This window comes from Bos indicus, chromosome 18 (assembly GCF_029378745.1).
Source record: "Bos indicus isolate NIAB-ARS_2022 breed Sahiwal x Tharparkar chromosome 18, NIAB-ARS_B.indTharparkar_mat_pri_1.0, whole genome shotgun sequence".
NCBI classification, from domain to species: Eukaryota; Metazoa; Chordata; class Mammalia; order Artiodactyla; family Bovidae; genus Bos; species Bos indicus.
Window position 1 is genome coordinate 38,465,215 of NC_091777.1, and position 19,765 is coordinate 38,484,979.

General features: G+C 44.1%; 2 long non-coding RNA genes across 2 annotated transcripts in view; one reads left to right on the forward strand and one right to left on the reverse strand.

The window, feature by feature from the left end:
* Positions 1 to 19,765, forward strand: part of LOC139177355 (uncharacterized) — a 526,558-nt gene that overhangs the window by 332,708 nt on the left and 174,085 nt on the right. The window lies entirely within an intron of this gene.
* Positions 2,317 to 19,765, reverse strand: part of LOC139177354 (uncharacterized) — a 117,596-nt gene continuing 100,147 nt past the window's right edge. Inside the window, exons 2-3 of the long non-coding RNA XR_011561820.1 lie at positions 6,994 to 7,183; positions 2,317 to 2,480 (exon numbers count right to left, since the gene is read on the reverse strand). This is a non-coding gene — a long non-coding RNA (uncharacterized lncRNA). The remainder of the gene's footprint in view (positions 2,481 to 6,993; positions 7,184 to 19,765) is intronic.

Sequence of the window (19,765 nt, forward strand, 5' to 3'; positions counted from 1 at the left end):
GCATTGAGAGCATTGGCATAAAGTAGGGGCCAAGTTAGTATCTGACATGCAGCACCAAATCTTCTGACTGTAAGACAGTTGTCATCAGCAAGTGTGACAATGCCAACCTCGTCTTTGGCTGTTTCGGATCTCCAACCTTCACTTCACATTATGGTAATGAGATTTTCAAATAAAGCACAGCCAGCACAGGGAGGTGGGAAGAAGGGCAAAATGAGTGAGAGGTATAGGAATTTGGGGGGCTTGGGCGTCCCACAGATGGTTTACAACAGCACTAGGAGGACACAGTGGGATTATATAGCCCCGTAATTCCTGGCTGTCTTTTGAGTGCCACAGTGGTACCTGCGAAACAGCAGAGAGAAATCAAGTGTGGGTAGATAGGAAGGGTTGTTGGGAAAATATCCACAGAATTATCACCACCCTTTCGACGTCAGCAGCGGGGAAAACTGCCACAAGGCTAAAAGAAACGTGAAACCAGATTTCCAAAGGGAACTCTCCCTACCAGCTCTGATGTGATGTGATGTGGATCTGTGGCTGTCCGTGGACATGTTATATTCAATAAATAAATGCTGTGTAATGTGCCACCCTTACCATTATTAGAATATTTCATTTAAGTGGCAATAGCTGGGCTATGCATTATTGCAACAGTTCGGTTTGGTTTAGCTCACCGTTGATGTTTTCTGGAGCCAAGGCACAGCCAGGTTCATATGGAATGTGTTTTTTAAATAAGGGGTGATTAGCCTGATGGGCCAGTTTGGATGATGGATTCCATATCAAACAAAACTCATTGTCCATCTTCTGAATCTCAGGTCCTCAATTTAGACACAGCGCTGAGGATCTTTCTTTTCATCGTTATTGTGTCCCTGAGTTTTTTTTTTTTCTTCTTCCAGACCTCCAACCTTTAACTCCTCCTCCTTTTCTCCCTCATTTGTACTGGTTGCTAGTCTCTGTCCAGCTCTCTCTGGAGATAAAGACTCGCTTTAGCATACAGCGCGCTCTCCTTAATGCAACCGAGTTCACTCTCATCATTCTAATAGTGGACCTAAGGTATGTTGCCATGTGAACAAGCCATCACGTCACCATAGCAACCAGCCAGATTGCAGCACACCAGTCTGAGGACTGGACCTTTTTTTCCTCCCCCCCAACCCCCACCCCCCCTTGCTCTCTCTTTCTCTTCCTCGCCTGGGCTCTTTCTTTTGTTAAATTTGCTGAAGTGCTCACAATAGGAAGATTCAGTCTGCTTTTTCAAGCGGGGTTTCGTTTAAACCTGTAAATTGTTGTATAAACAGAAAGGCCAGCGTGGCACTAGACTGACTTTCAAAGACGAGTTGATGAGGACTTTGAATGTGGACCCCACCCCCATTCTCTGCCATGCCTTACAATTTGATCAAAAAAGGGACGATCACACGTATTGGTGGCATTTGGACTTAACCAACCCCCCGCCCCTGAGTTTCTTCTTCGCTTCCCCCAGCGGGGACTCCGTGACTCTCCCGAACAGGCCTGGTGACCACAGCTAAGCCCTCAACTATGCTTGGAAGCCCTTTACAGTTCCTGAGCTCGGTGGGACCCGAATTAGACCCAATTAAAGATGTGGATTCTCCTTCCCCTTTCCCTATTGCCAAGTAACCTATGCCGGTTCCAATTCCAACCACGTGGGGACAGCGGGGATGTTGAAAGGACAAATGATAAAGGGATGTGTGTCGTGTCCGCCTGCCCATATTCATCAACGTTGCTTGGCCTTTGATGCTCCTAACCTTCTCATCTTTGTTCGAGGAAGCATGAGAATCATTCTTCCAGGGCCTCACATCTTTTCCCATTTTATCCCCCGCTCTCTTGCGCATGATACATCTATTACCTGCTCCAATCTTCCTGCATCCCCTGTGCGGAGGGTGGGCGGGGGAGGGGGCCCACCCCCCTGGCCGCAGTATGCACCTCCCTCTCCTTCCATGCCTCGCCCCTTCCGCCGCATTTAGTGCTACGCACGTCCTGACCGATGCACGGCAGGCCGGCTGCGTGTGGCCCGGCCCGCAGGCTCAGCTGCAGGCAGGCCTGGGGTGGGGTGAACTGCCCTCCGTGGGCAAGAAGGACCAGTTCAGCTTTGTGCATAAAATTACAGCAAACAAGCTTCAAATAATGCAGGACACTTTCATAATTGATTTATGCAGGGGCGCTGAAAGTTCTATTACCTTTTGTTTAGCTCAGGGGGCCTGACTCTATGCAATCCATTGCTGAAACTAATTACAAGATATAATTAAACTGTGACACAAAGATATTATACCGTTAGTTTACTAATGACACCGCGAAGCTGTACCACCAGCACAGGACACTGATTACGCTTCATTTATTATTTATCCTTTTTGCTAAATGAGACGCTGACATTTTCAAAAATTACTTTGAGGTTTCTTAATTGTCGGCAGCAGGATGGACTAGAAGGAGATCTCCTTCCTCTTCGTTACTTATCCAAACCTCAGAAGCATTATTATCTGAAGGAAAAAAAGAATAAGGGGAGAAAAAAAGCAAAAACAGTCACCCAATAGTAATAAGTAAAGCCTAATTGCATCTTTGGACATTTTAAAATTTTTACAAACAGCATTCGACAATGGGTAGGGCTGCTGACCCAGGATTTAGGTCCAGGGGAGAGAAAGCCCTGTCATGAGATTAAAGGTGACTCTTATTATTCTGTAACTTGGACAAGCGCGGGTGGCCCTGGATTTGTGTGGGAAGAGGCCAAGCGTGCATGACTGGAAGGAAGCTGACCCCAAGGTTCTGGCCTTTGCAGCAGGCAGAAAGCAGGTAGGGCTCTGATGCTGTGTTACTGTTGGGTTTTGTTGTTTTGTTTTGTTGTTTTTAACAACTTTTCCCTTTATCCATTTCCTGAAACAAACATCTCCTTAGCAATACAGATATGGAAACTTTTGCATGTGGAAAAGTCAAGTCTACTTCTGTTTGGGATCAGGGCTAATGCAGTTTCTGGTTTAGCCTTTTCTTTTCTATCTTCCATGGATGCAAGGATTTCCTGTAAAGACGCACATGCCCCAAATGAATGCTTGTGCTTCGCTGTAAAGGTTTCTTTCCTCCTTTTCTGTCACTGTCACTACCACTCTGGCTATTGGCAGAATGTCCCCTGGAGAAGGTTGTAAAGAGGAACTCCCTCTATCAGCTTTAGGACTGGAAATCTCTGGGCCCATTTATTTACTGTCCCTACGTCTCCATGCATGAACCTTTCTTTATTACCCTCTCATTCATCACATTCTCAGAACAATAAAAGATTAATTTACTGGCTGCCGTTTGATGAGTTTTTGATGCCGTGAATGTGTGTGCTCACGGATGTGTCTCCTTACAGCTCATCTGGGTCAGGCATCCTGCGAGGTACCACTGGCCCCAAATGGCCACTAACCTCTCTGTAACCCCAGTGGTGATGCAATCACAGCAACCACTGGTCGGCTTGAGACAAGGTTTAATTTCTTCTGAGTGTAATGGCATCCGGCATCTATAATTATGCTATTTTCTCCCCTGTGCTGATTAAATACGATTTACCCAGAGAGCTAAATGATGAATATTTGAGTGGAGTGTGTTGAGCCAATAGCTGGTAAAATAGCCACAATAAATAAACTTGGTCAGGGGGAGCGGACTCTGCAGCAGCTATTTCTCTGCCAGGTAGCATGGGCAGGTGCAAGGAGAAAGAAGGCAAGATTAATACCGAAGCCAGAACAATACCTGCCCCTTCCCCCTCAGCTTCTCTTCAAGGAAAAGAAACCCTGAAACCTGGAAATCTCACCTTGGGGTCTTCCTGCACTCCAGCAGTAGTTAAACAGTCAGACTCTTCCATCAGTGTTTTGGTTGGCTGTTGCTTCCAGCCGCTCCCACTCGTCCCTCCCTCCAAGAATACTCTTCATTCCCTAGCATAGAGCTGAGAAATGAAATTCAATATCACTTCTCCCATCACCTTGGACCTGCTCGTCTCACCACTCCTGTGATTATTAAAAAGAGGCCTGGCTAGTCTCAGGATTCCTTTTTCTGTGTCAAAGATTCTCACAGAGGGAGCAAAATGTCCCTGCTCTTCTGATGAAAGGGCCAAGCGCCCAATATCAAAATCAGCCAGGGAGTTCCCTGTGAGCTTTTCCCTCCTCTTAGCCCCAAAAAAACAAAACAAAGAATCTTTAGCAATGACCACTCCTTTTCTGCACCCCTATCATAACGGTCATGCAAGATTGTCCCTTGGGTGTTTGTGTTTACTGGTTGGAAATAACAACCTGAATGAGGAAGCCAGTCCCTAGTGCTGTTTGGAAGTACAGACCTGTAGGTGACATAAATTAAGCAGTTTATCAGCAGGAAGTTATCAAGGTCATCAAAGTACTAGATCTAATGGGGGAGGGGGCTCTGAAGAAGATACATGACAAGGTCCTCTCTTTCAAGGCATTTGAAGCATTATTTGGTAGAAAGGCTTTATGTATATGGAACCATTGAGAATACCAAACAGTATCTGAGTATTGGGTTGAATGGTAGAGATTACATAAGCCATCTGAAGCCAGAGAAAAAGCAGGTCGTGGTGGGTTGGAGGCAGCAGGTGGTGGCACTCAGGGTAGGTGGCCAGTAAGGGTGCTGGGATGCAGTGTGGGGAGCGGATAGGGAGAAGGAGGGCTGGAGGGGCTGGGACTGCAAGAATGAGAGGCAGCATGTGCCTGTATAAGAAGCCCAGTGTCCCATCACCTTTAGGTTTCTTGCTTAAGACCTTGCTTTTGCTGCGTATCTGATTTGGCTTCCCTTGATGGTGCTCAGTGATGCTCAGAGTTATGACAGGTGATGGCAGAGAGGTTTCCTGTTAGAAAACTTGCCCCAGGGGTGAGACTTCCCCCTGCTTTCTCAGATAGAACATCTTGGGTTTAGAATAGATTAGAAGCTCTTGAATTTGCTTTCCTTTCGGCATCTACCTTCATCAAGGAACAGCCAAGAAAAGAAGAAACTGTCCTCTGAGACTCTCTCCCAGTGGACTGGCCAGTGTGAGGGGCTGTGCACGGCCTCACTGAGGCAGGCCAAGCAGGGACAATCTAGGCAGGGGCTGTGGACAGTGGACAAGGTTGTGTCTTCTGTATTTTGACTTTCAGGCTTAGCATCTCCTACTTCAGAGGCAACACCTTCCTCTTGGCAACTCCCAGAGGGGCTGCAAATGGCTTTAAAAGCTTCTCCTACATATTACTGTAAACAGGAAGTGAGCGGGCAATGACATCCTCATAGGGAAATGTCCTTTGAGCACAAGTTGATGCAGACAAAGAAAACACCATTTCCTTAGGCACTTTGCATTTAGTTATTCATTTTGCTCCCCTTCCCTCTTTTGCTAACCTTGCTTTTCTCTTTCTTTTTTACTGCTGAAGGCTCTTATAATAAATCTATTGTATTTCTATTTGGATCTGTTTCAATGCCCTTTTTTTCAATACCTGGTCCCATGGCATGTTTTTGTGCTGCTTTTGTCTGTATTGTCTTTTTGTTTGGAAATTATGCGAAAGATGAGCCACCAAAAGAGAATGCACTCTGGATGGTCCAAAGAGCTGCTAGTAGTAAGAGAAATCTGGCAAAAGTGAAATTTAAATGAGACTACCAGGAGGAATTTTCTTTCAGGAAAGGCTGTAGTAAATCAAAAAGTAGGAACCTTATCACAGGAATTACTGAAATCAGAGAAGACTTAAAAACCTTTGGAAAAATAACAACACATATGCTTCTGCCTTTTCACCAGTTAGGAGAAGCCAAGAAGAAATTCTATGTGGTTGAATTATTTTAAACACTCTGTATTTGAAACACAAATTATCCAGTGAATATGGAGGGTGGGGGTGGCAATTCAGTTTCCTCTTAATTGAAAAGTGAAAAATATTCAATAAATTCTTTTTCCATTGAATTGAACGATAATAGGAGGAAGAAAAAGCAATGAGTCTTATCACCTTGGATCTGTCAAACGTTGAGAAAAGTCCTAATGTGATAGGACTGCCTGGTTGAGGAATAAACCAGCCATTTGGTAGAGGGAGGGGATCCAGAAGTGGCATCTGTTCTCTCTAGACAGCTCCTTTCCTGCTTTCAGATGTTTCTCTCTTGATTTCACTTCATCTAGTCAGTAAAACATAGGAGAAGGCAATGGCAACCCACTCCAGTGTTCTTGCCTGGAGAATCCCAGGGACGGGGGAGCCTGGTGGGCTGCCGTCTCTGGGGTTGCACAGAGACGGACACGACTGAAGCGACTTAGCAGCAGCAGCAGCAGTCAGTGAAACACAGCAGATGAGAGAGCAAAGAGTTCCAAAGAACTTCGTGTACAGTCTCGGACTCTATAGCGAGACAGTCAGAGTTTCCATGCTGGCTTGGCCATTTATCAGTTGTGTGGCTTTGAGAAAAACATCTCAAAACTGGACATCTCTGAGTCTCAGTTTCCTAATGTTTAAAATAGGGACAATAAGTATACATACCTGTGATATGCAGGGTTCTACAGAGAAATAGAAACAATAAGGTGTGTGTGGGGGTGGGGGGTACACCTTAGAGCCAAAGAAGGTTCAGTTCCAGACCACTGCAGTAGAGCATGTATTCAACAGAGTGCATCACATAACTGTTTTAGTTTTGTAGTGTCTACAAAAATTATATTTACACTGTACTGTAGTTGATATGTAAAAACATTATGTCTAAAAAGAATAATATGCATGCCTTAATTTAAAAATGCTTTATTGCTAAAAGGGACTTCCCTGGCGGCTCAGATGGTAAGGTATCTGCCTGCAATGCAGGAGACCCAGGTTCAATCCCTGGATCAGAAAGATCCCCTGGAGAAGGAAATGGCAACCCACTCCAGTATTCTTGCCTGGAGAATCCAATGGACAGAGGAAACTGATGGGCTACAGTCCATGGGGTCGCAAAGAGTCAGACATGACTGAGTGACTAACACACACACATATTGCTAAAAAGTGCTAACCATCATCTGAGCTGTCAGTGAGTCATAATCTTTTTGCTTGTGGAGAGTCTTACCTTGTTGATGGCTGTTGACTGATTAAGATGGCAGTTGCTGAAGGTCAGGTTGGTTGTGGCAATTTCGTAAAATAAGACAACAGTGGAGTTTGTCACTTAGATTGACTTATTTTCTTCAACACTTAGAGTCTATTGTAGGGTTATTAATTGGCCTAATTTCAGTATGTTGTGTCTCAAGGAATAGAGAGACCTGAGACAAGAGACAGAGATAGGGGAATAGCCAGTGAGTGGCGCATTCAAAACACTCAGAACATTTATGGATTAAGTTCACTATCTTATATGGACACAGTTCTTGGAGCTCCAAAGCAATTGCAATAGTTACATCAAAGGTCGCTGATCACAGGTCATCATAGGAAATATAATAATGAAAGAGTTGAAAATATTGCAAGAATGACCAACTTGTGACAGAGACATGAAGTGAATAATTTCCACTGGAAGAATAGGTGCCGGTAGACTTGCTTGACACAAGGGTGCCACACATTTGCCTCCAATTTGTCAAATAAACAAAGTCCACAGTATCTGCAAAGCACAATAGAGTGAAGTGTGAAAAAACAAGGTATGCCATATATGGAGAGAAAAAGGTGGGAGGCAGGGGGGAGAGGGTTTTTTTTTTTTTTTAATAAGGAATTGTTTCATATAACTGTGGAAGTTGATGTGTCCAAAGTCTGTGGTGTGGGCTAGCAGGCTAGAGAGACAGGAGAGCTGAGAGTGCAGATCCAATCCAAAGGCCAGTGGGTGGATACCCAGAAGAGCCAATGGTGCAGATAAAGTCCAAGGCAGACTGCTGGAAAATGCCCTCTTGCATGGGGAGGCCAGTCTTTTTGTTCTAGTTTCAAGCCTTCACCTGATGGGGTGAGGCCCACCCACACATGGAGTTCAATCTGCTTCTTCAAAGTCCACCGATGTAAATGTTAATGTTGTCCAAAATCACCCTCCAAGTTGACATATAAAATTAACTACCCCATAAGGCTGTTGTGTTTTGACTGACACGTAGTGTTACATAATAAACTATGACAGTGAAGACAACGATGACAGGAAGAATCAGTACCCCTGTTACTGATAACCTTATGGAGTCTGATATACCAGGTTTCAAAATCCAGTCTATCACATATTAGCTGTGTAACCTTGAGCAAGGTTGTCAACTTCCCCAAGCCAACATTTCTTCATCTGTAAAATGAGGATAAAAGGAGGAGATACCACTTAGAGTTGTGGCCTTAAATGACTTTATATAGGTACAGCATTTGGAACTGTTTGATCTGTAGTAAGCATTATACAAGTGTTTGCAGCTGCAGTTATTATGGTGACAATGATGAATATTATCATGGTTAGCATTGCTACAGTATCTGAAACATTTTTGGTCTTAGACAAGAGCCTCAACCTCCCCAAGGCTCATCTATTAACTGGGGGTGTATAGCATTCCCAATTACGTTTGATGCATAGTAAGCATTATACAAATGTTTTCCACTACAGTTATTTTGCTAGTGATGAGTGTTATTATTATTAGCATTACTATAGAATCTGACATTTTGATTAGCTGTTGACTTGGGCAAGATCCTCAATTTTCCTCAATCTGCATTTTCTCATCTGGGAAATGAGGTTGATATATAATAGTATCTTCATTACTAAGTGGCTATAAGGAGCAAGTTAGAGCACGTGAAGCCCTTAGTACCATTTTTGGTGCCTGACTCACAGAAAGTGCTCAGTGATTGTTGGCTGCTAGACATCTGTTCATGCATCAAGCACTAGGCATCAGGAATACATTACTAGCCATCCTTCTCTCATTTTCTCAGCTCCCCATCCATTCTATAGCAACCTTGACACACTGCTGGAAAGTCAGTGATGGGGACCATATGACATCCCAAGTTAGCCACCCCGTTTTTGAACATCTCCTAGGTTTAGAAGAGTTTTCTCGTTTTTGTTTGGAAATTATGTGAAAGAAGATAAGTTATCAGCTCATATCAGCAATTAGTACCATCTCTGTGATCCAGGCTCAGGCAGAGCGTGTTTATCCCTTTACCGTATGACAGCCTGCCAAATATTTGAAGACAGCACTCACTTCTCTCCTAAGCATTTTTGCCATCAGACTAAACATCTCTAGCTCTTTCACCCTTTTGTCACATAACACAATTCCCCAACCCCTCACTCTATTGATTGCTCTCAGCTGGACCTACTCCAGGTTTCCAGTGGTCACCCCTAAGTATGTCACATGGCCTGCATTCAGCACTCCAGATGCATGATGGGTGCACTTGCCCCACAGCAGACTGCTACCTACATCATTCTGGTGTAGTCTTCTCTTATTAAGTTATCCTAGACTTGCAGTAGCTCTTTCAGCAGCCCCATCTGGCCTATTCATGTTATTTTGAACTTGGATTGACTCACACCCTTCATGCTGGTCATCTTCCTCCTGTCTTTGAGAGTTGGAGCTCCAAATATATGTATAAATATGTCACAGTCTGCTTACATTTCATCTTATTAAACTTGGCCTGTTTTAAACTATTGAGATATTTTGACAGAACAGTAGTTATTTTTTTTTTGAAGGTAAGAAATATCACGTATTTCTTACCATCCAGAGATAACTATTATGGGCATTTTAGTAACTTCTTCCCAGTCCCATGCCTTATATCATTTGTGTGTATGGGGTGTGCAAGGGCACATTTGTTGTTACAGTGTTCAGATGGCATTGTGAATAAGGTTTGGATTCCTGATTTTCTATTTAATAGTATAGGTTTTTTTTTTTTTTTCATCTTTCTCTCTCTTTTTTTTTTTTTTGTTTTGGCTACACTACTTGGCATGCAGGATCTTAGTTCCCCGACCAGGGATTGAACTCCTGCATTGGGAGCACAGAGTCTTAACCACTGGACCACTGCAGAAGTCCTTATTTAAAAGTATACTCTTTACAATTTCCTACATCATTAGGTTGTATATGAAAGCTTGAATGCAAAGTACATGCTTCAGATATATGGATAGTCCATAATTCACTTAACCATTCCTTTATTGTTGGAGATGAAGATTATTTCCAAGATTTTGTTGTCATAATTAATGCTTCTGTGGGCACCTTTTTCTATATCAACCTCAGCACTATTGAAATTTGGGATTGGATCATTCTTTGTTATGGGCGGCTGTCCTGGGCACTGTAGGATCTTTAGCAGCATCCCTGGCCCCTATCTACTAGATGTTGGTAGTACATCACCCCCATACCCTGTTGTAACAACCACATATATCCTCAGACGTTGCTAAGTATCTCTTGAGTAGGGGGCTAAAATTGCCCCTGTAGAGAAATGCTGGTCTGTCTCTCTGGTGAGAGGGGCACAGTGGGAACAGTCTACCCTAAATTCAAAGAGTAAGGGAATGTGTTGTCAGTAGAGCATTTAAAAAGAATACTAAAACCAACTATAAATTGGTTTGCTTTTTATTACCATCATGTGCTAATAATGTCAATAATAAATTTCTACTTACTACCTGGGTAGAATGTTTCCATTCCATAACCACTCCCACAATGGTTTTACCATTGTCTCTTTTTTTAGAAGTCTCAAATACATTATTTACGCTCCCTGAAGTATTATAGAATTTTAGCAAAACAGAGCTCTAGGTGAGTTTGTCTATTTTTTTCACTTACAGCTTTCCTGGTCCTAAGGTCACAGACCCTTAGGGGTCACAGCTGGGGACAGGGCCAGGGGACAGTTGCTATACTCACTGGGTCAAGTTCAAGGAGCCCAGGTCCCTGTGACCATATGTTTGAGGGTCTGGGGTACCTTCTCTAATTTTTCCGAAGTATGTTCCCATTATAATATGCTTCTGTTTAAAAATAACTTTCAGTGTCTTCATTTCCATTATCAAACATCCCTTCCCAGACTGTCAGCCTTGACTTCCCACAGTCCCCTGACAGTCTACTTCTGCTGCACAGGACCAGCCTTCTTGTACCTGCTGAGTACACGCTGGATTTCATGGCTTCCTAGATACTGTCCCAGTTCCTTGGAAGGCCCATCCTATTTCCTACACAAACCCCACCCACAGGAAGCCTTTCTTGGGTTCTAAAACTCTCATTGATATCTTACTTCTCTAAATTCTTATCTTTACTATGTGATCATATCATATAATATCATGTCATATCCTTTAGCACTTACATATTTACATGTACATCTAATTGTTCTAGTCACAGAGTACCATCCCAACAATTAGAAAGTAAATTTCCTGAAGGTAAAGATGTCTTATACTGGCATATCTTCTCAGAAAGGAGTCTGTAAATATTCAATAAATAGCTGATAATGTATCTATAATTTATTCTCTTCCAACATTAGCTTCCTCATTTCCTAGTTTAGCTCTACAAAATTCAATGCAAGAATTTAAAATATATGTGTGTGTCATTCAGATATGTTAATTTAACCTTAAAGTTAGCCAGCTGGACATCCAAACATAAATTGCATAAAAGGTATCAGATTTTTCCATCACTCATCTATCTGACCAGTATTTTCTGCAGGAGTCAAATGGTCAGTAACTTTCCATGACTGGTTCTAGGTACTCCCTCCTGCCTTAACTGTTTATATCTTTCAGCATTCAAAATCAAACCACCATCTAGCATGGGTTGCAGAAAGCAGAGCTAGAAAATGTGAGGGTGACTGCTGGTTCTCCAGAATCACGCAGCTTCCTGAACTTGCTGTTCAGTGTTGTAACTTTCTAGATACCTAGTACCCATGTCCAGATGTCATCACACTGCTCATTTGAACTAAAAATAGTGTGTGATACCTTCTGTTGTTTCCCCCAATTTTTCAGTCTCTGAACTTTCAAGAAATTTACCATCATCACATTATGAGTACAAACATTTAAGGAAAAAACGAAACTATGAATTTTGACATTCCTGAACAGTAAGAAACCAAAAAGACACCATGAGAGGAGGAGAGATGGCCAAGGTGAAAAGGGAAGGAAAGAAGGCTCTTGTAGCCGGGTTTCTCTTGAGAATGATCATATTCCTCTGGTCTGTCCATCTGTGCAACTCAATGCAGTAGAGGTCAGAGGGGAGCCCAGAGAGGACCCCAAGACAAAATGACGTTGGTTACTGGCTTAAGAGACTCAAAGAACTGTCCTAGAAGAGAGCAAATTCTATTCTGAGAATAGGTTTTTCAAGAAGAAGCAGATTTTCCAGTTTCGGAGAAACAAGAGAGTTCCTTTAAGTCCAGCCTCTGAAAGCTCCTTGACCAACAACCCTTGGTGCTCACTGTCCTCTGGGGTCAGCCCAGATTGATTTAATGATTAACTCCAATGTTTTTCTGGCTTCTCCACTACACCAGCACATTTCAGGCTTCTAAATATAGGTCAACCCAGGCAATTAGGAGAGAGCGTCTGTTTTTGAAAGGTATTCAGCAGAAAGAAAGCCCAGTTTACAAATGAGTGATCATCTCTGGCCTCGGACTGACGTGACTGACAGGGACTGCTATGTTCTTAGCTGTTTATCTGAACATGCTGGGATAGAAGAGAAGTTTCCACATTTGTCACTTCAAAGGTTATATTAACCCCAAGAAACTTTAACTTCCCATCAAAAGACAAATTTGGCAATGACCTTGTCAGCCACCTCCATTGTAGGTCGACAATTCTGTAACCTTGGTCTTCTTATTGTATTTGACATGAACCCATGGCCCCACTTACCAGGTGGCCCTTGATAACTTGATCAGTAAAGATTTCTATTTAGTCCCCACCTGACTCCACACCCTCCACTCACCAGGCCGGACCCCAACCACAGTGCCGTGGGAAGCTGAAGATCAGACTGTGGCCCTGTCTCAGAGGGGGCCACAACTCAAAGCCAACATCGTGCGTGAACAATGAGATTCCCGTTGGGTGGGGCCTGGTAGCTTATCAGTGCTGGGCCCAGGAGGTTGATTGGCCCAGATCTTACATTCACAGAGAGTCTCAAATATGGTTTCTCATTACTGTCTCCATATGAGACAATATGTTCTGTTTTGGTGAATCAGATGTATTATTGGGTTAATACTTCCACAATTTTTGAAACTCTATTTTGACATTTTAAAATTAATATGTATATATATATATATAGAGAGAGAGAGAGAGAGTGAAATAAAGAGACCCAAGAGTGAAATATACAGGAACAAAGGAATAGAGCAATCTCTCCTGGGTTTGGGGCCCACATAGACAGTTGGGGACGAGTACTGCACACATAGGAACTTGCTATAACGTAAAACCTTGTTCTCTGGCATATCGTGCAGCAGCATCTGCAGCAGCTGGGAACTCATTAGAAGTGCAGACTTTCAGGCCCCAACCCACCCTTGCCAAACCCAAACCTGTATTTTAAGATCCCCAGTGCCGACTCACTTCACATTTGGCAAAACTCTGATCTGGAAGTTGGCTGATGTCGTGGGTTCTGTCATCAGACTGGGGTTGCACGGACTTCCGTGCACACAGAAGCTAGGTCTGTGTGTTATTCCTGCCAGGATGCCAGCTGAATTTTACCCGCTCTGCAAAGGAAGCAGGCATGAAGCGAAATAATCTGCCGCTGTGAGACGTTAACATATCAAAGCCATATTTTCTTTCTTCCTTTCCTGTGTTCTCCCCCACCGTAATGGATATGGCTGGCATGCTAGTAGTGCAGACGATTCCTGGGACTTGGAACATTTCAAAGAAAAGGAAATTCTCGGGCATCACGGTGCTGAGTTTTGACTTCAATGCAGCTGGGAGGTCTCAAGTTGTGGAGATGATAACTAGTAAAACATAGCCAGCCAGGGAATGCTCACGTCTAGATCAGCAAGGACATGCAAGCCAGTGAAATTTGGGAACCAACGTATTGTTCTTCCAAAGCTACAGTAGTGTCTTTCTCCCTCATCTTTAGCTTTCAAACCACTGCAACTCATCTTGGATGTCATCACCACACTTTTTCAAATCCATTGCCCTCTTTTCAGGGACCAATTGTCTAGAATCTGACCAGCGCAATGACTATCTAACATGAGGTTTGAAAACAGATTTCTGTTGCTTTCTCTTAGAATGGTTTATTGCCTTGAAATGGGCTTTCCTCCCATCCAACAGCTTTACCTGGTAGAAACCCCCTTTCTCCAGCTACCCCAGGTGAATTGCATCCTTTCTGAGGTCTCCGAATTGCCGCTTTTCCCTCCTTCCTCCTACGGAGTTGCTGCCATCACATCGGTGACAGTCCACGCTGTACTGTGGTGAGCGTGGCTCTTTCCCTCTGGTCTTGGGCCATTTTTCCTAGGCTGTTTTTTTTTTTTTTTAATTTTTTTATTTTATTTTATTTTATTTGTGGTCTCTGTCATTCTGCTGGGGCAAGGGGGTAAAGAGATCTGACACTAAGTGCGGGGAAATGCTGAATCTGGAATCTATCTTCCAGACGGCACAAGAATAAAAATTCATGGCAGGACAGCAGCTGCTGACACACTCCCAAAGACATATTGCAGGTAGCATTATTTATTGTGGCAAGGAGTTCATAGAAGTGCTACCTCAAAGCACCCTGAGAGATCCTGAAAAGCCCATCTCCCATCACGTGAGGCAGATTTATGGGGGCTGCTCTTAGAGAGGTCAGGCAGTGCGGCTCAGGATGCAGGCTCCTTCCAGAAAGCCTGGATTCCCTTAACATATTCAGTGCTGTTTGATTGGTTCAAAGGAGGGCTTGAGTCTGTAATGTTGACCATAAAATTGCAGTGACACGCTGCTTTAGATAAGAGGGCTGGAGGAAGGGGGCAGGGACGCTGTGGGCGCGGGGGCAGCTAGCGCAGGCAAGACCGGAGCATGCGCTCATATTTTAGGTTAATGTGCAGGCAGAGGCGGGGGGGATGGGACCAGGCAGATTAATGTTCACACAAAGGAAAGCTGAACCCACCAGCCTGGACATGCAGACACCCTGCGTCTGTACACATAAAGCCACGTGCACATGAACACAGAGACTCATGGGGACCTGGAGGTGCCACCCAGACAGGACCCCAGCCAGCATGACCTGTTCATTGTCCCCAAGTCATCCCAGGGAGAGACTGAGTTCCCCTTGACCCCTGCCAACTTCATCAGGTATCTCACAGGCTCCCCGCCAGCCCCATGTCATCATAAACATTGTCATTCCCCATGCTGCTGGCTAACCAGACTCGGATGCACAAATTCCTGCTCCCGGTCCTCGACTCAGACACATCCCAGAAACGAGGCTCTTCTACAAACTCAATGGGGCGAAGGCTGATGGGACGGGGGATGGGGAAACGGGGAGGGGGTGGGGAAGGCACTGCCAGAGAAAGGTGCTGAGTCCTGTCCCAAATCAGTGACATCCTCCCAGGGCCAAGAGAGTGCTGGCCTTGAGAGATGACCTCCAAGCCTCATGCTTGAGTCTACGATGTTGCAGCCCTAATCAGATGGGTGAGCACCACTTACTGATTTAGGACGAGTGTTTTCAACATGAATGTGCTTATCTGGGTCCATTTCTATTCATCGTGTTTCAAGGGTACCATATTTGTAGTTCAAATCTGTGTCCTCCTGTGGGCAGCTTGGTTGAGAGGTTTAATTGCTGTCAACTTTCCACATCTGAGTTAGAGAGATGGAATATATAAGGGGATGAGATGGTCATCTAAATAATTGAGGTGATTATCTTTTTCTGAATTATTCAGCTAGGACCTAAATTGTCCTATAAATTCACAGAAAGGTAGGTTTGGGCTTGAATTATACAGATAATAGCCTTAATTCTTCACTTCGCTCAAGCCTGTAGGTCCAGTTGAAAAGTGACTCTCTCTTTATTAAAAAGGACATCATTTAGATCTTTGAATCCACCTGTTTGAAAACAGCCTTCCCAATATAAATGTGAGGCTTTCAGGGTGTCCATTTGGTTCGTAAGTCTGGTCACTTGTAGGAGGTGGAGGAATGAAAATTTAAACTTACTGAGATGAGACCCTTCTGGTTATACTCTTATCAAAGTGGAGAAACTACTTACTAAATTTTTCCCATTGCTTTTTACTCCTTCAGAATCCTGTCCATTTTGAAGCAAACCATGATTCATGGGCTTCCCTTGTGGCTCAGCTGGTAAAGAATCTGCCTCCAATGCGGGAGACCTGGGTTCAATCCTTGTGTTGGGAAGATCCTCTGGAGAAGGGAAAGGCTACCCACTCCAGAATTCTGGCCTGGAGAATTCCATGGACTGTGTAGTCCATGGGGTCGCAAAGAGTCGACCACTGAGCGACTTTCACTTTCAGAATTCATTTGCATACTCTGTTGCTCTCCCATACCCCGTCCATGATTTAAAACTGTAAGCTCCTCCACTGTTTATAATACTGACTACTCATAACACATAATACAAGGCACTGTTCTTTTTCTACTTGGCTTCCAGACCCAGCCTCCTTGCAAACTGTCCTGAGGGATGTGACCACTGAATTTGCCAAATCTGGGAGGACGCCTGAGCCTCTGAGTTGCCACTGCTCAGACGGTCATCCTTGCCCATTGGCCTAAACAGTCGTTCCTCTGAGTACCACTGTTGACCCCCTGAGGTCCAACGCTTGACCTCATTAATACAAAAGGGGAGAAAGCTAAGTGAATGTTTTCACAGTCTCCTTTTTCTCCAGGCCAACTGGAGGTTATCAAGGCCAGAGGCTGCTTTCTAGTTCATAAACCTGTTAGGGTATTCGGAGTCATGATTCTCTTATTCAACTGTCTGTGCTTTTCCTTGGGACAACTAATCCCTCAGCGTGACTGGTGGAAGCCGCAGTATTGATTTCTGTGTCTCTCTAAACCTCAGTTGTGTTCAACGCTTGTTAGACATCTGAAGGAATATCCAGTGGGCTCTGGGGGCAATTTGAGAGCGAGGCTCAATAGGCCTGCTCTTGAGAGAAGTTTCTGTAAGGTTGCCCGGCAAACCAATCGAATAAAATGAGAGAGAGGGTGGAGGGGCTGAGAGGGAAAGAGATGGAGAGAGGAGAGAACAAAAAGCATGAGGAAAGAGAAAGAGGAGTATGAGAGAAATAGGACGGTGTGGGGAGAAAGGAAAGAAAGGGAAGAAGAAAGAGAAAGGGAACTTTCTCTTGCGAATATGAATCCTTTAATCTCAACTCTCCCTCTGTTAGGAAAAGAACACTTTTATTTTCTGTGCCATCTGTAATGGGAAAGGGGTACCTACCTATGTGGCGTGCACGTGTGGTCTCTGTGGGGGCTTGTGAAGGGTGTGGACTCTGTCCATCTTTGGGGTATCTGTTTTGGTTGGCGTTCGATGCTTCTATGCAAATTGCGGGTGTGGCTGCGGATGCTCCTGCTGGGGTAACAGAAGCTCTGAGAAAGAATGTTGCAAATTGCCGGATTCTCTTCAGAGTAGCCACTCCTCTGAAAAGAGTGCTGCTTGTAACAACAACAAAAAGCTACAATAAAATTTCTTTCCAAGGATGGTAATCACAAAGTAAAAGACTGGCTCATTGCAATAAACCACCAGGACTTGGCAATGACTTGTCTCCCTTCTCTTAGTACTTAGTCCTTTAAAATGCCCAGGCTTCAAGGCCACTAGGTCATCTAAGCAGGTGGGGCTCGACCGCGGGTAGTTTTGCACTCCCTACTCCCATCCAGAGGGCTGGAGACTTTTTTGATTGTCATAACTAGGCCAGCTACTGGCATTCAGTGGGTAGAAACCAAGGCTGCTGCTAAACACTTCATAATGCACAGGGCAACCCACTGCAACAAAGGATGATCCAGCCTGAAATGTCAATACAGCCAAAGTTGAGACACCCTGGTGAAAAAATATAGAAAAAGTATGATTTCCTATTTTTTCTCTCTTTTATTTTCTTCCCACTTTTACATAAGACATATCCTCAGCCAGTAGTAGATGATAGTCACTTCTAGGAGATTTAAAAGGAAGAGGGAAAAAAATAAAATAAAAAGACAAAGATGCTTTTCTGTCCAGAGCACACTCACCAAGTCCCTCCTAAACAAGTTTTTTGAAGATGGGGCCCAGAATCTGTATTCTGAAAATCATCCAGGTGACTCTTATGCACGACAGACTTGAGACTCCTGGATGAAGATAAGGGGCCCCTTCATGGTACTGTCAAGTATTAAGGCACATGTCTAGATTGTTTCTTTTTTCAATCAGAAATCTATTTCCTGGGTTCTAGACTTGGAGGAAGGCCCACCAGTCTGACACTGCCCAGAACAGTGTGGTTCCATTGTATCAGATGCTCCAGCACTGCAACTCATTTCTCCACCTAAGAATCATATTCTGCTCCAGAGTGAGTGTGCTGGACTCTCCTCAATATCTCTTATTCCTGACCTGGGAAAGCAGCCTGGACCATTGGTCTGTAGCTGTTAGAGCTACTAGAGCCTGCATCGCCTGGGCCCAGAGCTGTGTGGAGAATACACCAGGGTTACCTCTGTTCCCTGGAGCTCGCCAGGTAAAGTCCCCAGGGGCCTGCCCAAATGCTCGCACGCTGCCTGGAACATCAGATCCCACCTCCATAATGGCCTCTGGAGTCTTTGATTTCTACATGAAAGCTTTTCAAGGAGTCCTTTGTTTTACCAAGTGGCCCTTGGAACGTATTTCTCAAGGGACGAGAGCAAAGGAATCACACCAAGCTCGTTAACTGAAAAAGGCAAGTGGTAGTATGTTAGTATGGATTCATCGTAGTCTGAGACCCAGTCAGCGTAAAGCAGGGACTTCAGGTGATGACATGGATCATTAAGATCTGGAAAATCTGTTTTCCTCCTGCCACCGAGAAGAGAGACAGAGATTATGAGATTCCCCTGTCGGTGGTGGTAACTGTCCTATTTCTGTTCTTGACTGGGCCTGTGGGGAACTGACTTAGAAGTCCACGATGCCTCCCTCCACCTTCCCTTGTCTTCCATCAGCTCCTGCGGACCCAGGAGGCCCTAGAATGTGCCTGGTGGAATACAGGGCAACCTGCATAAACAGGGCCAAATGATTGACCCTTGCCGGGCCCAGCCTCAGCCTGCTCCTCCTGGGCTGAGCATTTTATTGGTTTTCTTCTTCATCTGCAGCATGGGCTCCTGCCCCTGCTCATTATCATTACCTTTCCCGAGACTCCAGCCTGCCCCTCATCAAGATTTATATCGCCGCATTCATTAGGTGATACAATACTGTCAACAGAATCAGCGGTGGCAGCAGCAGCCTCATTATCTCTGTGGTTAACCCCTGCTTCCCCAGTGTCGGTCCCTGTCAGGGATTTTAAATTCAAATTAAATTTTAATGCAGCAGCTTTGATGTTTGAGGTAGAACTGCCTTGTCAGGAGGTGGCTGGGGATGGAGACTCTATTGTTACAGTACCTCTCCCTCTTAGGAACTCCAAGCCCAGTGTTTCTGGAAAATACTTTTTCTCTTCAAGGGATTAAACAGCAACATTCTGATGCTGTAACTTACTTCATTTTCTGGTTGGAGGGATATATTAAGGAATACATCTTTCAAATGGGTATAGCTCATACCGTTTTGTCCCAGGACTAGAGTATTTAAGTCTAGATGCCACATATAAGCCCGGGGCCAGCTAAGGGATCCCAGCATGTAAAATAATCATAATCATAATGTATATTTAGAGAGAAAATGAGTCACTTTTGAGATTTTTCTGGCCTTAAAAAGAAAGAGCCCCCTTTTCTGGATCTTTATCTTCTTGTATTTCTCTGTACACAGATACTGACATTGTTTAAGATATTAAAAAATATACATGGTTTTATTTTTATGCATGTGTGGACTGAGGTTGTCCCAACCAGACTCAAAACTCTGCAGCATAGAAACCTTGTCTTATTTCAGCTGTCATTATAAAGTAATAAAACAAATTTTCTGCGTGAAACTGGAGTATGG